Below are 13748 nucleotides of genomic sequence, written 5' to 3'. Positions count from 1 at the left end.
AAGACAAGAATAGAAGATGAAGTATACCAGAAAAAACACCTGAAAATTAATGTTCTGTTTATGTCAGGAATGAAAAATATCAGCCAATAATACAAAATGTTGGAATATAGCAGAGGAACTCCAGGATCTCTTGCTTTTATTATCAACCTGTACAGCTTCTTTCCAAACTGTACTTGTTTCTAACATATTTTGTTTTTATGTGACTTTTGGAAGTATTCTGTACACCATTATGGCCATAAAAGATATCCACATCCTAATCCTGTAACCTGTAATGCTACCTTAGATAACAAAAGAATCCTTATATGTGTGATTAAGTTAAGGACCCTGAGATAGGGAGACAGCCCTGGATTACCCAGGTGGGCCACAATTGTAACCACAGTGTTCTTATAAGAGGGGAGTAGAAGGAAATTTTATTACAAAAGAGGAGAAGGTGATGTGGTTAATTAGTTTTGAAGATGGAGGAAGGGGTCATGAGCAAAAAATGCAAGGAAGGCATCTTTAGAAGCTGGAAAAGGCAAAGAAACAGATTCTCCCCTAGAGCTTCTCTAGTGAATGTGGCCTCACTGACACCTTGGTTTTGGCCCAGTGAAACTTATTTCAGATGTCTGCCCTCCCAAACTGTAATAGAATAAATTTCCATTTATTCTGTTTTAAGCCACAGAGTTTATTGTATGTGTTACAGCAGCAATAGGAAACTAATACATATACATATATTTACATACATACATACATATACATATATACTTTTGAAAAAATATTAAGAAGATTAAATAATGGCTGATTTTTCTTCCAAAATCTATTTAAATGAGAAACTGCCTCTAAAAGTACAAAGCACAGTGTCTGTCAATAAAGCTTAACAGGACTATTGTATCTGGGGTCAGTCATTCTACAGATGAGCTGTAATATCAAAATGCCTGGGATATCTATTCTTACCATCACAATCATTTTTGGGAAACAATTTCTAAATTATACTTGGCACAACTTAAACTTAGCTATCAACCTGAGGAGAAAACTAATACGAAGAGGGCAGACAGCAGACGCAAGAAGAACTACAATCCTGCAGACTGTGGAACGAAAACCACATTCCCAGAAAGATAGACAAAATAAAAAGGCAGCGGGATATGTACCCAATGAAGGAACAAGATAAAACCCCAGGAAAACAATTAAATGAAGTGGAGATAGGCAACCTTCCAGAAAAAGAATTCAGAATAGTGATAGGAAAGAAGATCCAGGACCTCTGAAAAAGAATGGAGGCAAAGATCGAGAAGATGCAAGAAATGTTTAACGAAGACCTAGAAGAATTAAAGAACAAACACCTAGAAGAATTAAAGAACCAACAAACAGAGATGAAGAATACAATAACTGAAATGAAAAATACAATAGAGGGAATCAATAGCAGAATAACTGAAGCAGAAGAACGGATGAGTGACATGGAAGACAGAATGGTAGAATTCACTGCCATGGACCAGAATAAAGAAAAACGAATGAAAAGAAATGAAGACAGCCTAAGAGACCTCTGGGACAACACTAAACAAACAAACATTTGTATTATAGGGGTCCCAAAAGGAGAAGAGAGAGGAAAAGGACCCGAGAAAATATTTGAAGAGATTATAGATGAAAACTTCCCTAACATGGGAAAGGAAATAGCCACCCAAGTCCAGGAAGCGCAGAGAGTCCCAGGCAGGATAAACCCAAGGAGAAACACGCCAAGACACATAGTAATCAAACTGACAAAAATTAAAGACAAAGAAATATTATTAAAAGCAACAAGGGAAAAATGACAAATAACATAAAAGGGAACTCCCATAAGGTTAAGAGCTGATTTCTCAGCAGAAACTCTACAAGCCAGAAGGGAGTGGCATGATATATTAAAAGTGATGAAAGGGAAGAACCTACAACCAAGATTAATCTACCTAGCAAGGATCTCATTCAGATTCGATGGAGAAATCAAAAGCTTTACAGACAAGCAAAAGCTAAGAGAATTCAGCACCATCAAACCAGCTCTGCAGCAAATGCTAAAGGAACTTCTCTAAGTGGGAAACACAAGAGGAGAAAAGGACCTACAAAAAGAAATCCAAAACAATTAAGAAAATGGTAATAGGAACATATATATCGATAATTACCTTAAATGTGAATGGATTCAATGCTCTAACCAAAAGACACAGGTTTGCTGAATGGATACAAAAACAAAACCCGTATATATGCTGTCTACAAGAGACCCACTTCAGACCTAGGGACACATACAGACTGAAAGTGAGGGGATGGAACAAGATATTCCATGCAAATGGAAATCAAAAGAAAGCTGGAGTGGCAATACTCATATCAGATAAAACAGACTTTAAATAAAGAATGTTAGAAGAGACAAGGAAGGACACTACATAATGATCAAGGGAATCAATCCAAGAGAAGATATAACAATTATAAATATATATGCACCCAACATAGGAGCACCTCAATACATAAGGCAAATGCTAACAGCTATAAAAGAGGAAATAGACAGTAACATCATAATAGTGGGGGACTTTAACACCTCACTTACACCAATGGAAGATCAACCAGACAGATAATTAATAAGGAAGCACAAGCTTTAAATGACACAACAGACCAAATACATTTCATTGATATTTACAGGACATTCTATCCAAAAACAGCAGATTACACTTTCTTCTCAAATGCACATGGAACACTCTTCAGGATAGATCACATCTTGGGTCAAAATTCAAGCCTCAGTAGAGTTAAGAAAACTGAAATCACATCAAGCATCTTTTCTGACCACAACGCTATGAGATTAGAATCAATTACAGGGGAAAAAACATAAAAAACACAAACACGTGGAGGCTAAAGAATACGTTACTAAATAACCAAGAGATCACGGAAGGAATCAAAGAGAAAATCAAAAAATACCTAGAGACAAATGACAACAAAAACACGACAATCCAAAACCTGTGGGATGCAGCAAAAGCAGTTCTGAGAGGGAAGTTTATAGCAATACAATGCTACCTCAAGAAACAATAAAAATCTCTAATAAACAATCTAATCTTACACCTAAAGGAGCTAGAGAAAGAAGAACAAACAAAACCCGAAGTTAGTAGAAGGAAAGAAATCATAAAGATCAGAGGAGAAATAAATGAAATATAAATGAAGAAAACAATAGCAAAGATCAATAACACTAAAAGCTGGTTCTTTAAGAAGATAAACAAAATTGATAAACCGTTAGTCAGACTCATCAAGAAAAAGAGGGAGAGGACTCAAATCAATAAAATTAGAAATGAAAATGGAGACGTTACAACAGACACTGCAGAAAAACAAAAGATCATAAGAGACTACTACAAGCAACTCTATGCCAAAGACAACCTTGAAAATGGTAGTCATGAAAATGGAAAGCCTTAAGAAATGGACAAATTCTTAGAAAGGTATAACTTTCCAAAACTGAACCAGGAAGAAATAGAAAATATGAACAGACCAATCACAAGTAATGAAATTGAAATGTGATTAAAAATCTTCCAACAAACAAAAGTCCAGGACCAGATTGCTTCACAGGTGAATACTATCAAACATTTAGAGAAGAGCTAACACCCATCCTTCTCAAACTCTTCCAAAAAATTGCAGAGGAAGGAACACTCCCAAACCCATTCTACGAGGCCACCATCACCCTGATACCAAAACCAGACAGGGATACTACAAAAAAGAAAATTAGAGAACAATATCACTGATGAATATAGATGCAAAGTCCTCAACAAAATACTAGCAAACAAAATCCAACAACACATTAAAAGGGTCATACACCATGATCAAGTGAGATTTATCCGAGGGATGCAAGGATTCCTCAATAAACGCAAATCAATCAATGTGATACACCATGTTAACAAATTAAAAAATGAAAACAATATGATCATCTGAATAGATGCAGAAAAAGCTTTTGATAAAATTCCACACACATTTATGATAAAAACCCTCCAGGAAGTGGGCACAGAGGGAACCTACCTCAACATCATAAAGGCCATATATGACAAACCCACAGCAAACACCATTCTCAATGGTGAAAAACTGAAAGCATTTCCTCTAAGATCAAGAACAAGACAAGGGTGTCCACTCTCGCCGCTATTATTCAACATAGTTTTGGAAGTCCTAGCCACAGCAGTCAGAGAAGAAAAAGAAATAAATGGAATACAAATTGGAAAAGAAGTAAAACTGTCACTGTTTGCAGATGACATGATACTTATACATAGATAATCCTAAAGATACCACCAGAAAACTACTAGAGCTCATCAATGAATTTGATAAAGTTACAGGATACAAAATTAATGCATAGAAATCTCTTGCATTCCTATACACTAAGAACAAAAGATCAGAAAGAGAAATTAAGGAAACAATCCCATTCACCACCGCAACAAAAAGAATAAAATACCCAGGAGTAAACCTACCTAAGGAGGTAAAAGACCTGTACTCAGAAAACTATAAGATACTGACGAAAGAAATTAAAGATGACACAAACAGATGGAGATACATACCATATTCTTGGATTGGAAGAATCAATATTGTGAAAATGACTATACTACCCATAGCAATCTATAGATTCAATGCCATCCCTATCAAATTATCAATGGCATTTTTTACAGAATTAGAAAAAAAAAAACTTAATATTTGTATGGAGACACAAAAGACCCTGAATAGCCAAAGCAATCTTGAGGGAAAAAAACGGAGCTGGAGGAATCAGACTCCCTGACTTCAGACTATCCTACAAAGCCACAGTAATCAAGACAATATGGTACTGGCACAAAGACAGAAATATAGATCAATGGAACAGGATAGAAAGCCCAGAGATAAACCCATGCACCTATGGTCAACTAATCTATGACAAAGGAGGCAAGGATATACAATGGAGAAAAGACAGTCTCCTCAATAAGTGGTCCTGGGAAAACTGGACAGCTACCTGTAAAAGAATGAAATTAGAACACTCCCTAACACCATACACAAAAATAAACTCAAAATGGATTAAAGACCTAAATGTAAGACCAGATACTCTAAAACTCTTAGAGCAAAACATAGGAAGAACATTCTTTGACATAAATCACAGCAAGATCTTTTTTGACCCACCTCCTAGAGTAATGGAAATAAAAACAAAAATAAACAAATGGGACTTAATGAAACTTCAAAGCTTTTGCACAGCAAAGGAAACTATAAACAAGACAAAAAGACAACCCTCAGAATGGGAGATAATATATGCAAATGAATCCACGGACAAAGGATTAATCTCCAAAATATACAAGCAGCTCATGCAGCTCAATATCAAAAAAGAAACAACCCAATCAAAAAATGGGCAGGAGACCTAAATAGACATTTCTCCAAAGAAGACACACAGATGGCCAAGAGGCACATGAAAAGCTGCTCAACATCACTAATTATTAGAGAAATGCAAATCAAAACTACAATGAGGTATCACCTCACACTGGTTAGAATGAGCATCATCAGAAAATCTACAAACAACAAATGCTGGAGAGGCTGGAGAAGAGGGAACCTTCCTGCACCGTTCGTTGGCATGTAAGTTGATATGGCCACTACGTAGAACAGTATGGACGTTCCACAAAAAACTAAAAATAGAATTTCCATATGACCCAGCAGTCCCACTACTGGGCATATACCCAGATAAAACCATAAATTCAAAAAGACACATGGACCCCAATGTTCAATGCAGCACTATTTACAATAGCCAGGTCACGGAAGCAACCTAAATGCCCATCGATAGACGAATGGATAAAGAAGATGTGGTACATATATACAATGGAATATTACTCAGCTGTAACAAGGAACGAAATTCGGTCATTTGTAGAGACATGGATGGACCTAGAGACTGTCATACAGAGTAAGTCAGAAAGAGAAAAACAAATATCATATATTAACACATATATGTGGAATCTCGAAAAATGGTACAGGTGAACCAGTTTGCAAGGCAGAAATAGAGACACAGATGTAGAGAACAAACGTATGGACCCCAAGGAGGGAAAGTGGGGGTGGGGGTGGGGGGATGTGGTGGTGGTGGTGGTGGGATGAACTGGGAGATTGGGACTGACATATATACACTAATATGTATAAAACAGACAACTAATAAGAACCTGCTGTATAAAAAAATAAAATTAAATTCAAAAAGACATATGAAATTTTTAATACCTTTTCTAGCATTTTTATATAACAGGTGAAGCCAAATTAACTGTTAATTACTTGACAACTTCAGAATGCATGTTTAGTAAAGAAGCTCCTGTTACAGTTATATCAGAGTAAATAAGGTATTCTATAATTTCACATGAACTTGTATGCACTAACACTGAACGGAAACAGGAAAGATAGCCATCCTCTAAGCATGAGTTTTCCAGGCTACAGAATTTGAAGTAAAAAAGCCTTCATTTGTATACAAACAACAGAAAAATGATAAAATGAAGAGAGTTGTTAGGTGCGTAATTACCCAATTTATGAGCACAAATATGTATACATTCATAAATGAGGCATTTCCTCGTATATAGTTTGTAGAACTTGGTTCTTACTTTCTGAATTAGATGGCTGGGTTTTAGGAAATAATTTCAAACAAAATAAAAGTACCACACCTTGTAATTTATTCAATATTTTAGCAGCAAGATACCATAGGATAAGCATTTCCTTTTCCGGAATATACGTTAGTGATACAAAATTTCAGACCATAGAAAGATATGTCTAGGTCCTCCTTTTTATCTCATTTCTTCATACCTTGATGGAATAAAGTTAGGGGAAAACAGGCATGAAGAAATAGCATAAGGTCTTTTTGGCAGAGTTCCATTAAGTACTAAAGACAATCTAATTCTAATAAAATAGAAATGAATTAGTGATTTCTAATAATTCATTAGATTATTAGTGATGCAATAATCTAATCCAACTGTGGATAAACTATAGGTAAAGAAAAGTAATAGAGAAGTCAATGCAAAAAATGTACAGAATAAGGACTATTGGAAAGGACTATTCTTTCCAAACCCCATAAAGAAAAAAGTCAATCTGCAAGAACAGTCTCTTTATCTGAATATGTAGGTAATTGAATGTTTTATTATATTCACTGTGCAAAAAGATATATAGAATGTCTTCTGGCTAAGACGAAGTAACAGAGATCAGATTTACCATTAAGCCTGAAACAACTGAAAACCCAGATAAAGCGTATGAAACAATGGTTTAATAAAACTGGAATCAGGAGAAAGATGGATGGCAAAATATGTGGTTCCTGACTTCAGTCCCCCTCAGGGAAAGGGAAACTAGCAACTATCCATAGACAAGATACCTTTCTGAAGATCCCAGAACAAAGGGGTGAGTCTGAAGCATCTCTTTTGACCACAAAATCTGAGAAAAACAGCATGAGAGGGTAAGAGGAGTGTTTTCACTTTGACCACAGCCCCCCCACCAAGGTCAGTTCAGTGCTGCACTGAGGGGATCCCCTGGGCCTAAAGTTTCTCCTGTGGGAAAAGGGGAGCGCAAGAGGACATGAAGCTTCCCCAGCATTCCAGATACTTCCTGGGAGTGATACCGAGCAGGGTCCTGTGGAGCTCCTGGACACAAAGCTTTTCTGTGCCCCCCATTTCTTTGATGACAATCAATAGCCTTCATCAGCCTTCATGACATTCCTTGAGTTCCAACAGGCAGATTCAGGCAGTTGTTAACTAGGGATGGGAGGGGATACAAGACCAGGGATAAACAGACAGTCAAGAGAAACAACAGTGCAACCTTGGGGGCAAGGTCCTGGTTCCCTATCAAGGGATACACAAAACAATGTCTTTGAGCTGTTTTGCAGATACTGAAACCCCCTCCAGGTGGGAGAAGTTAAGATTAACAATGGTATGCTGTCCACAAGCATGCAGACCCCAGACCAGCTGGAACCTGAAGGTTGATGATGCTGACTCCTACTTACCTCACCACCAACCCATCAGAAGAATGTCCACGTGCTGATCATGCCCTCTTTAAACCATTACGATATAACTTCTCAGTATCCTCTTCAAGTTGGGCCACATAGTATTTTAAAGCAGGAACCTGCTGTGTCCCCCTGTGCCTGGCAAACTGATAAAGCTATCCTTTTCTACTTCATCCAAAACTCTGTCTCCGAGATTCGATTTGGCACCAGTGTACAGAGAAGCTGAGCTTTTGGCAACAGGAGGCCCACTTAAGCACTGCCTCACAGGGATTATCACGGGAATCAGTTAGAGATAGAGATGGGGAAAGGGGCTCACAGCAATGAGTGTGCGAATCCTGGCAGACTTCATTCCTGCTAGTGGTCGGGCCTGAGCGGAGATCCCAACCAGCGACTCTGACCATTTGCAGAGCTGAGCCCGTGACCCCAGCTGGTCAGGGAATCTGGTTGGCATTTCTGCCTTACTGGGTCCCCAACCAGAGTGCTATCTTGGTGGAGGACCAAATTCTAGTGCTCTCCCTATACAGGGAAGCAAGTCAGCAGCCCCACCCAAATGCTGGGCATAGCCTCCAATCCCACTTGAGCAGGAAGCCTGGCCTGAGATGCTAGGCCGTCACCCAGCACATGCTACAGTCCACCCAAACAAGGAAGCAAGTCACTGGTCACACCCAACTGCTGAGCATAGCCTCCAACCCCACCCAACAGTGAAGACCGGCCAAAGATGCCAGGCAGTTGCGGGCAGCCATGCAGTACATCCTACAGCCTTCTTAGGAGGAAAGCAAGTCGGTAGCCTCACCCAACTGCCAAGCCTAGCCTACAGCCAACCTGACCAGGAAGTCTGGCCAGGGATTTAAGGCAGACACAGAGCCCATTCTACAGGCTTGCTCAAACAGGGAGCCAAGCCAGAAGCATACTGTTGAACATAGTCTCCAGCCTCACCAGGTTGCTCAGCCAGAGACCCTGGTCAGCTCTAGAGTCCATTCTACAAGCCTGTTCAGGCAGAGAGCCAAGCCAGCAGCCTTGCCCAACTGCAGAGCATGACCACTGGTTCTGTCTGACCGAGGAAGCCCAAACAGTGACCCTCAGCAACTTTGAAGCCTGGCCTCTGGTACTGACTATGTGGAGCCCAGCCTACAGTGCTGTACAGCAGCACAGCATAGCCTACAGCCCACCCAGTTGCTAAGCATAGCCTGCAGACTCACCCAGGTTGAATGCCCAGCCAGCCACCTCACCTAATCACAAAGCATAGCCTGAGGCTCCACCCAACCAGTGAGCCCAGAAACCATGGAGCATAGCCTCTAGCCCCACCCAACAGTGAGATATAGCTGGCAGCCCTACCTGGCCAAGAAGCCCAGCAAGAGACTTTGTCAAACAGTGGAGCACAGCCAGTTGCCTTCTCAATTGCAAAACCCAGCCTGCAGGCCCACCCAATTCTGGGGCAGAGCCTGTGGTCCCAGTCTGATCAAGGAGTATGGCCTGAGTTCCCATCTGATCACAAAGTCCTGTGTATGGCTTTGACTGAATGTAGAGTCCAGCCAGTGGCAACATCAAACCAGGGGGGCACAGCTTGAGGCTCTACGCAACCATGGATGAATGTGGAGCCCAGCGTGTGGCCCTGCCCGTTCCCAGAATGCAGCCAGCAGCACTCCCTGAACACCAGGCCAGAGAACATGGCCTGAAACCCTGCCTGAGCAGGTGACTGCAGAGCCCAGCAAATACCCCTGCCTGAACACAGATCCCAGCCAGCAGTTCTGTTTGAATGTGAAGCCCAGCCACGAGGCCTACCCAAATTCAGAAAAATGACAGCCCTCTGGCTCCCCAACCTCAGAGCACGTGCAGTAGTCCCATCCAAATAGAGACCCTGAGAGTAAGCATGCCTTGTCCAAGGCTGCTACCAGCTGCCCATCCAGAACCCCAAGCTGAGCTGACTGGTAAAGGCCTTTCCCTGCTGAAGCAAATCTGTAAAGGCTGTAAAAGCGATCACTTTCTCAAAGGAGCAGATATCCACACAAGGATAGAAGGATCATGAGGAATCAGGTAAACATAACACGATCAAAGGAAACTAATAAAGCTACAATAACTATACCTAAGGAAATGGAGATCTATCAACTGTTTAACGAAGAATTTAGAATGGCCCTCTTAAAGAAATTCAGAGAACTATGAGAAAACATAGATATACAGCCAATAAAAATTAGGAAAACAATGCATGTAACAAAATTGTAAATTCAACAAACAAATAGAAACCATAACAAAACAGAAACAGAAACAACAGGAATCCTAGACCTGAAAAATACAATGACTAAACTAAAGAATTCAACAAAAAGCTTCAATAGCAGGCCTGACCAAGGAGAAGAAAGAATTAGTGAACCTGAATACAGCTCATTTGAAATTATCCAGTCAGAGGAGCAAAAAGAAAACAGAAAGAAAAAGAGTGAAGAAAGACTAAGGGAACTTATGAAATTCCACAAGCAAAACATTCTATGATTATTGAAGCCCTAGAAGGAAAAGAAAAGGAGAAAGGGGCAGAAGGCTTATTTTAAAAATAATTCCCAACTCTGGTGAGTGATCTGAACATCTAAATTCATGAAGCTTGTAAGTCCCCAAGTAGAAAATCTGATGGAGTTTTAAAAGCCTGCAGAATACAAAATCAACATACAAAATTCAATGTATTTCTACATTCTAGGAAAAAACAATGGGAAACTGACATGTCAAAACACATTATTACCTAACTATAGCATAAAAACCATGAAAAATTAAATATGACTCAGTAAAAGAGTATAAAACCTGCAAACTGAAAATTATAAACTTTGCTTAGAAATTGACAGGCCAATTCAAAAATTCATATGGAAATGCAAACACCTAAAGCAGTCAAAACAAATCTGAAAAAGACTAAGAAAACTGAAAGACTAACATCATCTGATATCAAGACCTACAGTAAAGTTACAATAATCAAGACAGTGAGCTACTGGCATAAAGATAAACAAAGAGATCAATGAAACAAAATAGAGTCCAGGAATAGGAACCATACGTATATGTAAAACTGATTTTTACAAAGTCACAAAGGTAATTCAGTGGAGAAAGGATAGCTTTTACAACAATAAAACTTCTGGAAGAAAACAAGAAATATACCTTTATGATCATCAGTTAGGCAAAGTTTTCTTATATATGACACCAAAAGCATGATACATAAAAGAAAGACACTCTTAAGACAATGGAAAGACATGACAAAGACTAGAAGAAAATATCTGCAAATCCTATATCTGTTAAAGGATTTGTGTCTAAACTATATAAAGGATCCAATCATCAGAACACAACCCAAGCAAAACAAAAACAAAACTAAAAACAAAAATGGACAAAGAGATTTGAATAGATACTCCACATACAAAAAAAAAAAAAAAAAGAATAGCAAATAAGCACATTAAAAGATGTTAAACATCATTAGTCATCAGGGAAATGCAAGAAAAGTATATACTGTGTGGCTGGCCTGGTTCATTGCTTATATTTAATGTCATGGAATATGAAACAGGGTTTCTTGTAGATAATCCTCATTCCCTATTAAAAATGACTACATGTTCAGTTTTTCTGACATGATGTACATTTTAAAAATTATCAAATTCTCCTGAATAAGACATTTCAAGAAAATCTTCATTCAAATATGAAGTTGCCCTTCTAATACACAAACATTAAGTCCCACTCTTCAGGGAATTCAGCAGATCTGTCCAAAAATATGAAAACCAGTAAATTCCTGCTTTGCAGCCAGAATATGAAAAAACAGTGAATTTGTAGCCTAAGTGTAGTGATTATACAGCTCTCTCAGAGAAATTAAACTTTTGTCATCAGAAATATATTTAATAATTCATTTAAAACAGGTTGCCTTTCTTAAATATCAATACTTTCAATGATTTTGCCATGAATGTTGGAACAGTAAAGATATTAATTTAAGAAAAAGAACCTAGGCACAAATAAACAATATTAGGAATCAGAAGAGAATCAAAAGCACAGGTAAAGAATTTTAAAACTCATCACAAAATACTATGAATACTTTCAGGCACTTAATTTTAAAATATGGAAAAAATAAATAACTTCCAGAGGCAACTGAATTACCAAAATAGATTCAAGAAGAAACAGAAATTGAATCAGTAATCAAAAACCTATTTAATTTAAAAAACTCTAGGATCAGGCGTTTTTATACATGAGTTTCACAAATGCTCATAAGACAGCTATCTGAATTTTTTCCTAGGGAATATAAAGAGATGAAGTTCCAAAATTCCATTCCTGAAATTAGTATAAGACTGATAGAAAAATAGTGTAAAGGTCAAGAAAAGGAAAATTAAAGGCCAATTCAATTAAAAACTTATTTTTAAAATCCTAAGTGATATATTAAGATAGCAATGCTTTAAAAAATACATGATTACTAGACTTTATCCCAAGAATACCTAGTTGATAAGGAGTATATAGCAAAAAATCCCTAGTAAAAATCACATTCCATGGATCAAATAATTAGAAGTATTCCTTTTAAAGTTAAGAACAACAGAAGAAATGTCTGCCATCACTGCTCTGTTCACCACTGTGCTGGAAGTCTTAGCCAAGGCAGTAAGAGAAAGTAAGACTTACAAACAAAGGAAAGGAAGAAACAACTATTGTTATTCACATATGATATGGTCTTTACTGTAGAAAATCCAATATAATCCACAAACTAATTGCATTAAGAGTTCAGGGAAATTTCTAGATACAGTATTAAGATATATAAAAATTAGTTTAACGTTCCTAAACAACAAGAACCACAAAACGTACCTTTTTTAAAAATCACATTTAAAATAGCAATAACAAAATGATAAAGTACTAAGGAATAAATCTAAACAAATAACAAGATTTGTATGAGAAAAATCATACATTTTCTGAAGAATTAACCATTCCCCAAATTGACTGGATATAATTCTTACAAAAGGATTTTTTAATTGAATGACAAGGTGATTCTAAGATTCAAATAAAAGACCAAAATCCTCAAATAGACTAGAAAATTTGCAAAATAATAAGCAGGAGGGAGGATTTGCCCAATCAGATAACTAAACATAACACTAATGTGGTACTGGCATAAGGTCAGATAAATTAATGGAACCAAAGAATACAGCACCCAGAAACAGATCCCAAAATATATGATGGAGGTATCATTCTAAATTATTAGGGAAAGATAAAGTAGTCAATAAGTGCTTGCTTAGACACCTGGCTTCCTTCTTGGCAAATGTGAAAATTAAATAATCAGACAATCAAAAATTTTAAATTTTAGAAGAAATTTTATATTCTTCATGACCTTGGAAAAGAGGTGAATTTCTTAAACAAGATTTTAAAAGCCCAAACTATAAAAAGAGAGGGCTTTTAAAAAACAATGGAGAGAGGATAATGGAAAGTATCTAAATTATTACCTAGATTACATAAAGAACTCCTTCAAATCTATAAGAAAAAGACAATCTAACAGAAAAATGTACAAAATATATGAACTAGCAGTTCACAGATGAGAACTTTAATGATTAATAATCCTGAGAAGTGATCAACTTTAAAATTTTAGTTGCCAGGATATTCAAATTAAAACAGAGATAGGGGCTTCCCTGGTGGCGCAGTGGTTGAGAATCTGCCTGCCAATGCAGGGGACATGGGTTCGAGCCCTGGTCTGGGAAGATCCCACATGCCACGGAGCAACTAAGCCCGTGAGCCACAATTACTGAGCCTGCGTGTCTGGAGCCTGTGCTCCGCAACAAGAGAGGCCGCAATAGTGAGAGGCCTGCGTGCCGCGATGAAGAGTGGCCCCCACTTGCCTCAACTAGAGAAAGCC

The 13748-nt window shown here is 37.9% G+C and overlaps 1 protein-coding gene across 6 annotated transcripts in view; it reads right to left on the bottom strand.

Moving 5' to 3' along the window:
• FUT8 (fucosyltransferase 8) overlaps nt 1-13748 on the bottom strand; it is a 324235-nt gene that overhangs the window by 109820 nt on the left and 200667 nt on the right. The gene's annotated exons all lie outside the window — the stretch shown is intronic.

This window comes from Balaenoptera acutorostrata, chromosome 3 (assembly GCF_949987535.1).
Source record: "Balaenoptera acutorostrata chromosome 3, mBalAcu1.1, whole genome shotgun sequence".
NCBI classification, from domain to species: Eukaryota; Metazoa; Chordata; class Mammalia; order Artiodactyla; family Balaenopteridae; genus Balaenoptera; species Balaenoptera acutorostrata.
This window is presented reverse-complemented; position numbering and strand designations above follow the sequence as displayed.